The 9,163-nt window shown below is 37.8% G+C and overlaps 1 long non-coding RNA gene across 2 annotated transcripts; it reads left to right on the plus strand.

Annotated features, from left to right (window-relative positions):
• The first annotated feature begins 1,231 nt into the window (after nt 1-1,231).
• On the plus strand, nt 1,232-8,057 carry LOC135413818 (uncharacterized). 2 transcript variants are annotated; one of them, XR_010430401.1, is made up of 3 exons: nt 1,232-1,387; nt 4,449-4,573; nt 7,672-8,057. It is a non-coding gene; the product is annotated as an uncharacterized LOC135413818 (long non-coding RNA). The 2 variants fall into 2 exon arrangements; XR_010430402.1 differs by having other exon boundaries at nt 7,675-8,057.
• The last annotated feature ends 1,106 nt before the right edge of the window (nt 8,058-9,163 follow it).

Raw genomic sequence — 9,163 nt, forward strand, 5'->3', positions numbered from 1 at the left:
TCACAGTAGAAGTTACTGGATATCCTGGTTTGACAAGGGAGTGTTTTTTATTTATAGCCAGTTAAATTAAGCTGCTGTATTTGATTTTAAATCTGCATTTAATAATTTTATTGGTTTTTTTCTTTACAAAATCAGTGTAGGTATTGCCAAAGAGAAATAGTTTTCACCAAAGGAAATGTAGACTTTTCTAAAGTTTGAGAAAGACAGAGCTCAACCCTAGCTTATACAGATAAGTTTATATAAACCACATAGCATATGAAGCTGTTAATATTCAAGGATTATTAGTACAAATCCCTTTGTAAAGCAGCCTTACTTTAGCTTTTGAGTGATATTGCAACATTGTTTTTCAATGAGACTGTCCTTGAGAATCAACTAACTCCATTTCACTAAGAGGGTTAATTAAGGTCAAGTTTATAATGGGGTAGGAAGAAGCACAGACCGAAGTAGCCATATATCAGATTGAGATTTCAAGGTCTCCGCAATGCATTAATAACCAGGAGCTGTCTAATGTGGATGGCATAGCATGTTCTGCAGCAAGAAATCCCTGAAACAAACCTAAAAACCCCAGATGCAGTTCCTTCACCTTAAGGTATGTTTGACAGTGTTTTTCCAGCAGAAATCTCCTGCTGGTCAACCTTGTTTCTGAGGGACTATACCAGGTCAGAGAGCAGAGTGCTGATCAGCAAGCTTTCCTGGGTTTGTCCAAGATGCGGGAAGTTCATGATCCCCACATTGCAGGAGCTGCAGCAGGGAACTGAATCTTGTTCTCCTGCACCTCAAGGGTCAGGTGCTCTGTCTTCTGTACTCTGTGTGTGGTGATTCTCTTCTTTTGTGTGCAGCCAGAAATTTTAAGGGCTCAACCACCCCTTCTTCCATGATGCTGCTAACTGGGCAGCACTCTGCATGCAAAAGGTAAGGAGCAAGCAGCTGGAGCTGCTGGTGAAGGGGTGGAGGCATTAATCCTGTGGCAGAGCAGGAGTCTGTCTCCCACCTGGTGAAGGATAACAAACCATGTGTCAGAAGGCCACTCTGGTTCAGCTCTGGTGCTGCTTCTTTTCTTGAAATATGTGAAGAAAGCTAATATGGGGGGAAGTTTAGGTGCTGTGAAACTGCAAGAAGTGGAGAGGATATATTAAACCCAAAGGGGGAGGGAGATAAAGGAAAGGTTAAGCATAACTTTCCTATTTATGTATGTATATTTTATGTATATGGTTTTTTCTCCTCCAGATAAAGTCCCCATCAGTTCTCAATAGAACTTTCGTGGCCCCATCTGTACAATTACTTGTGTTGAAGGGAGGACTCACCAAATGGATCTTCCACATTTTCAGAGCAGTGCTAAAAATTTAAATTCACCAGACATCATCAGACTCCATCTCTTCAGTTTCTGGTAATTTATATTGTGATATTTTTGTCATTTTTACAGATCTGCAGTAATAAGGATCAAAACATCAAAACTTTTAAATCTACTTTAAATAAGTGTCATGAAAAAAATAGAGCTGTCAAGGACAAATGGAGGAGTACTAGTGCTGAGTGGCTTAGCTTTACAAAGCAACTAGAGCTCTCTCCCTCCAACAAATAGTATTTCCAAGAAGTTCAGGCTATGGCAGCAGCTCTAAGGCAAGATGTTTTATTTCCCTTCAGGGACACATTTATCAGACATTAACATTTTTTTGCATAGAGTAAAAGGAGCTTCTCGGATTCTTTTCAGCCATCTTTATGATACAAATTTGTGTTTCACAGAAATAAGTTGTGTTGTACAATTTATTTCTTTGTTGCTCCCCACATGCAGAATAAGCTACTCAAAACTTTATCATATCAGGCTCAAGACTTTTATTGTTCATTTAAATAATCATGTGAAACATTGCACATGATATGAATGCTTCTTTGAAACAAAAAGAGAACAATTTAAGTGAAAGAATTACTTTTTACAGGCACATTATGAGAACAACCAGGATCCTTAGGTTTGGCTTGCTTTTTCTTTTCAAACTCCCATTCTTCATTCAGTTTTTGAAAATTCAAATATTCAGTAGAACGATTGTGTCTAATCAAGATCTACAGGATGTATCTCTCTGTCATTAAGGTGGCAAACTGTCAGGAGACAAATATTTGACACCAGATTTCTCAGTTTCTATTCTGAGCTGTAGAGAAATAAGAATGTTGGACTCAGACCTGATTTCTCTTTCCTTTTCTGCCTGTACACTTTGCAATGTGAAATGACAATATCTCGAGCCACTGCTCCTGCTCACTTTATTTTCTAATTTATAGAATTATAGTCCTAGATAATTTTTTCAGTATTTTCTTGAGCCCAGTTCCTTCTCTCATTCCTTCACAGCGTGGTCCCCTCCCTAATCCTGGTCTTTCCCTGCACTAAGCCTTCTGAACCTGTCCAGCTCCTGGTCCCATCTGTGTGTAAGTTTGACTGCTTCCAGCTTCCTCCTGCATGCCTGGCAGACAGCGAGGATAGAAGCAAAAAGGATCTCTGCTTTCAGTTCCAGTGCTTTGTACCACAGTGGCATCTAGCTGCCGCAGCTACTGTTGAAATTCCACACAGTCCACGCAGTCCCGTTCAGGAGCAGGTCAGTGCAGATGGGCTCTTTAGAGAAATCATCTGCCAAAATGCTGAGCATATGTAAAGTGTGATCAAAGTCTTAGCATGGCTTTAGCATTTGCTTTTTTTCCCCTATCCAGCAGAAGATGAGTCCTCGTAGTGAGAGACAATCCCGAGTGAGCTTCAGGTCTGCACTTCTCAACTGGAAATGCTAAAGCTTGTCAAGACACTGCCTATGGAATTGGTTGTGTGTTTAAAACAGTATTTCACCCTAGTTTAGTCTTGGAAATAATTTGAGAGGCTTTTTGCTAAAGCATTTTAAAATATTTTAAAAATAATCAGCACTAAGTTAATTCTCCCAAATAAAGAGTGGGGAGTGAGTGGAACAAGCTCTCCCTATAGAAATTAGGAAATGTTTCAGCAGCTAAAAGAAGATCCTAAAAATTAAGAGTTTTTTCTAATAATAAAAGGAGGATTTCCTTGGGATGTTTTCTGTTGCACACATACTTATTTTGTTCACAATTACTGTATTCTGCAACTTTACAGCTAAAGCTTCACACAAAATATCTTTTGTTTGTATCCAGACTTTGGCAACATAGGAAACCAAGGCAATAAATGCAAAACATCAGTTCCAGAGTTCAAACTTGTAAGGGTTTCTTATCTTGCCCATCTTTTGCTAATCAGCAAACCTAGTTCTGCAAAAAGTATATTAGCTGGTGCTTGATTTTTCCTGCCAGAGAGAAATTCATTAAGATAATTCAGGCTTCTCATCTGCACAAAGCTCTGTATTCCAGGTGTGTAACGGTTTGCAGTGCCAGTTTTCACTGAACCTTCAGTCTTCTGCAAGTTTTCTCCTATTTTTAAGTTAACGTTTACAAATTTTCTAATGTTTTTCTCTGTAATTCTGTAAAACAGTTCAAGAACTGTTATCACTCCGAGTGCAAAAGGTTGAGAAATACAAATGCCGGTGGAAACATTTTACACTTAAAATAATCTTCAAGGTTAGTTTGTTTTTTTTTCCCGTGTCAAATAAATAAGAATGAAAACTTGACGAATGGACTGTGAAGGAAAAAAGTACTTTCATTATTGCCATGGCAGACTCTCCTGGCATTTGTCGTTGTGGAGGCTGGTGGAACACCCTGTGGGGCATTGTCCTCCCCGGGAAAGCCAGTCACAGGGAACATGCTGAGCGCAGGGTAACAGGGCATTCTTGTTCAAGTGCGTTCTCTGGTGGATTCTGGGACATTTAGTAGTTTCTGATGGTAATAACCTCAGCCAATTAAAAAAAAAAAAATAAAAAAAGTTATGTTCATTTTTAATGCACTGACAATTTTGTGACATTTACTTGACAGGCTCCTTTGATCATGAACTGAAGCTGGGACTGAGGAAGCCTCAAAACACATTTATGTACCATGCTGCATCCACAGAGACAGGGGGACTGACACTGTACCTTGTCAGAACAATCCTTTGGTATTCTTAACACATGATATTTATGTATTTCTAATTTGTTTTGCGAGAGTTTAGTTTTAATTAAAATTTAAAGATTATGAAATCAATGATTTAGTTTCAGGGCTCTGGAGCGGAATGAGAATTTTTTAATAAGCTTTTACATTTTTTATTGGAGGAAATTAAAGTTACAGTTTACCATATACCATGAGCTCTTTAAAAAAAAAAATTGGAATTACTAAATTAAGACTACATTCAGCTAAGGTTCTGAGTCAAGAGAAGAAGCCCTGCCTCTTCACACTGTGTGTAACCTGGCTGTGACCTATCAGATGGTGGAAATAAGTCTGTAGGAAACAGAAGGGAAGGCTGATGTACAGCCATGCGGTATATATAATTTAGGTGCTTTTCTCCTCTTTGTGAGCCTCTCTGTCTTTGATTTTGCTTCTTTTCATAGATGAAGATGTGTGACAATTAACTTCAGCAGTGCTGGAAACAACTGGCAGAGTAATGGAAGCCATCAAGGCTTCCTTTCCTCTAGGCTGAAGTTCTCTACCGTTTTTCTTAGCTGCACTGAATAAGGTACAACATTCTGTGTTCTTTCCATACTACACCTACAACATGTGTTGTAGGGGTAGAACTACAACTGAGCAATTGTATTTTCACAAATAACTTCTATTTGCATTTTATTATTAGCCCAAGGTTAAAGAAAATAAATAAATCACAGTGTTGGAGTAGGAAGTGTCACTAGGTGAATTAGAACTTCATTTTCATATAGAGGCTGTTTAGAGATATGGCCGTGGACTTTGTGAAGCATCTGGCAATAAGCTATCTCATGGTGACAGAAAGATATGAATTTATATCCCATGTCTGTGTTTGGAAGGTGAGGGGAATTCTGCAAATCATATGCAAGTACTCAGCCCTACTGAAAAATGATAAAAGGAAGAATTCCCTCCTAGCATCATTACCTTTAAAGGATGGAAGTGTTTTTTTCTTAGTATTTCAATTTGATAGGGAGGAGTTTCTTCTAGAAATCATTTTTGGGGCTGTCTATCTCATAGCTCTTCTCCTGTTTATGTAGGGCTGGGGGAAAGGTGTGAGGATGACAGGAGCGGGATGCAGGGTTGAGGGAAAAAATGGAAAATCATTCTGTCTTCTATTGGTCCACATATTGGTTTCATTTGAAAGTTACACTTAACAAGGCAAGAAAAAAGGGGCAGAATCCTTTAAACTTCATGGTTACTTATGCCTTTAGAGATATGGATGAAGGGAAATCACTGAAGTAGAGAACAGGGTGCAGATCCGCTTGATGGTATTATAGTAAACTTGCTTAAGGAGAGTCAGTGTATACCAGCTGCAGATTTGATACCCAACCCTGATTTGTCATTTCTTGTGCTACCAGTTTTTTTTTTGTTCCTTTGTTGTTGTTGTTTGGGTTTTTTTTAATGGCTAATATCTACATAAGGATCTTAATGGCCCAGGCTGAAATGAATAGAGCTATGTGAGGACTGACAAGTCAGTTTTTAAATGATTGGTTGCAAGATTGGGGGTGGGAATCTCATCTATTGAAAAATAGTGGAATTAGAGGAAAACCTTTTGAAAAACAGAAGTGGAAGGAAAATTAACAATGATTTCATGATGAAGAGGCAGGCTAATATGTAGGAGGGAAACCAAGAGAGCAAATCACTGCAAAAATAACAGGCTTTCAGATTAAATCCTTGATTTATGTATATTTGAGTACAGCAGAAAAAAAAATCACACAAGAACAGAGGGAGACCTTAAAGAAGAAGGTTGGAGACATTGACTATACTCAGAGTTATTTTTGATAGAATTTTATCTTTAAAACTATACTAAAAGTATTACTGTTTTGTATGAGTTCCTAGGGAAGCATTATCTGAAGGAAACGAATCCTGTTTGTTGTTTCACTGCTGTTAGGAAATTTACTGTTTCCCATGATCCTTTATTTTCCGATTATCATTCCTTTGCATTTCTCTTGTGGTGTATTACTAGCAAGTTATCAGGGTCAAGATGAGAAAGTGTGCTGCTATTAGACAGGGGTTTTAGCTTGGAATCTTAACCTGTTTGTCTTGCTTGGTTTTAAATGTCAAAGATTTGACGAATGTTCTAAATTTAAAAAAATAGTAAACCATGAAATGTGAGTGGGAAAGAATTAATGGGTGGATTTTTCTTGCCTCTGTTTTGAGGAGTTTCCCTCAGGGCTTTAGAAATTTCAGGCTGAATAATGTGGGTCCTCTGTTCTGAGGTCATCAGGTCATTCTCCTAAGGCACATAAGCCCAAGCACAGGTTGATAAAATAGTAGGTAAATATGTTATTACTTTCACCATTAGTAAGCATCCTTCCAAATGGTCTTAGACTAAAACGTATCCATGCTCTTAGATGAAAGCTGGAAATTGTTTTGAAGGGATTAAAACTTTCAAATCTTTCAGCATAGTCAAACCTGGAGATAGGTTGTTACTACTCAAAACCTTAAAGAAGCAAGCAATACATCCAGGTGCTTGCTTCGCTCTGGTCAGTGTGATATCAGCATGGAGAAAAGATCTTCCAGCATCTCATAACTATGCCTGTAAAAAAGTTAATAGTTCAAGCTGCTGAGTATTCAAACGTTGTTTTTTTTTATTCTCACCAATGCAGTACAAGCCCATTACCAACAAAACCAACCAGACAAGCTGCTAATGAAGTTTCAAAGGCAGTTGGTTTATGTGATTCAGGGACCAACATTTCTTCTTTTGGTGGCCAAAGTCCTGCTATGCAATTATTGATCAATGCAATTGGAAAAATGCTTTAAATAAAAAAGGAAGACTAATAATAATTATAATAATCCTAAAAGAACTGAGACAGGGGGACTAAATGAAATGAAATCTGTGTTGAAAGCAACAGCAAAACGTTCATTAACTTGGATGAAGTTCCCTTGATAGGATTTCATTGACGTTTTCCTGGTATACCATGGGTCCCTGTGAGTGGATATCCACTGTCCTTGCTGTCAACAAATAGCAGTAAGCACAAAGATGGTAAGACCAGGCCCCTGCTACAGTTGTCTGGCATGGGTTCTGCCCAGTGGGGTGCTCTGTTCTCAGGCCCAATTCAGCAAAGCCCTGGGAGCTGGGTTGAGCTGTTGGCACGTCAGGAGTCCCAGCCGTGCTCTAAGTGCTTTGCTGGATTGGTGCCAACGTGCTCAGCTCTCTGAACAACGTACAATAAACATAAATTTTACTCTATGGTTTCAGTGTTGATGTTGCCAAGTTCACCTCTTATTTGTAGACTTATGACTCCAATGATGTTATCAGTCTGCACTCAGAAGAAAAATCTTTCATTCTGGGGCCCCAGAAAACAATGGGGCCAGACATACCAGTGTATCACTGGCCTGTCCTAGTTGTTTTTCAGGGGTACAGCATATATGTCCCTGCCCAGGGAATAGCTGATGAACATGATGAATATTTTTCAAAGAACTTTTTTAACTAATGAAACCAAGCTGATTTTTAAATTTGTTTCCAGTTTTCACAAGGGAAAATCATTGCAGCAGAAAAAGTTGCTTCACACTGCTGCTCATTGCTGATCCCTGGCCAAAAGAAGTCACTAAGTATTGCACAGATGAGTGGGTCTAAAATATGTATCAACTGAATCATATTGTTAATTTCTTTTTTTTTTTTTTTTTTTGAAGCAGAGACCACACTATACTTGTGGGACTGAGCTGGAAACAAGTTCATTAAACTAACAAAATGAGACAGGTATGTAGCAGAACTGTCAGGAGGAGCCAGCATTGATCCAACTCAGTGTCTTACTAATGAAGCACTGTATTTATGGGTGTAGTACTAAAGGTTTGTAAGGTGATGAACCATTTATGTAATTTTCTGTGATTTTGCAAGTTTTAACGACTTGTGTCAATTTGGATATAATGAATCAGATGTGTATGTGAGGCAGGTTAAACAGTCGCATCTTCAAAAATAAGGATTTTTTTTCTGACTTGGTTTTGAAAGCTAACACAGAAACTGGCCAGTGAATTGATAGAAATGCTTTCATGAGTGTTGATTTGTTTCGAGCAGTATCTGAGAGGTAAAACTGACTCAAGCACCTTTGATTAAAGTTCTTCTGACTCTGAATAAGCATGATGATGAAACTTCACATTTTCAAAAAGCCTGGCCATTTTGTTTGTTTTGTTTCTCGTGTGTGTTACAGAATCAAGATCTTCAAGGAAAGGGAGAAAAACAAAACTCTGAGTATCAGTAAATAATAATTAAGAATGTAGGTAGTAAATAATAGCTCCAAAGCATGAAGAAGGACTTAAAGAGCAAGATCATAATTTTTGTGAGACCCATCTTGATCACAAACCAGAATGCTTGGTGAGATAGTTGGTCTGGATTTGAAACCTAAAACCTGGACTATTCCAGATATAATCCTAGGTAGTTTTGAGGTGATTTCAGCTGAGTGTTATGGTTTATAGTCTCTGCTCACTTTGCACCCTTCCTTTTTTAGTTTAAATGTGGAGACTGGAATAAAAATCTCCAAATGTTAAGTAGAGTGTTCCTTGTGAAAATCATGCAAATTGCAATTGTCTGCTAAATTAATTAATTGCATTCATTGGAATAGCATATGAAAAATGAAATATATTTCCAAATGTTAAATAATGGCTGGATCATTCTGAAATTAAAAAAATTAAACAGATACATGGTCATAGTCTGCTATTCACCCTGTGAAATTGCATTTGACCTCCATTTGGGTAATTGTATTATGCCTGCCTAAATTTCCATGCACAGTGATTTACAATTGAACATATTATTCTACTCTTCCTATCATACTGTACTGCATGTTCCTGCTATTTTTTGGAGTGTAGTTATATTTATTTAGAGGATGATTGTATTTTAGTGGGCAGACTCCCATGGCTCCTGTATAGATTTCTTTGGCAAGTGTGTTTTTCATCCCAGTAATTTATACCACGTAAATAATAGATTATTTATATTTATGTATTATATACATTTTGATGTACTTCTGATGAAAGAGAGAGAGGGGAGAAAATTACAGAACAAAAGCAAAACCTTTACCTCTGTTTTTTTCATGAAAATTGTTGGGTACTCCTTTCTAAGGATTCCTCCCTGAAACATCCCACAGACTACTTAGTCTTCTTGATCAGCAACAGAGACAGTTTTCCTGAAGCT

This window comes from Pseudopipra pipra, chromosome 4 (genome assembly GCF_036250125.1).
Source record: "Pseudopipra pipra isolate bDixPip1 chromosome 4, bDixPip1.hap1, whole genome shotgun sequence".
Taxonomy (NCBI): domain Eukaryota; kingdom Metazoa; phylum Chordata; class Aves; order Passeriformes; family Pipridae; genus Pseudopipra; species Pseudopipra pipra.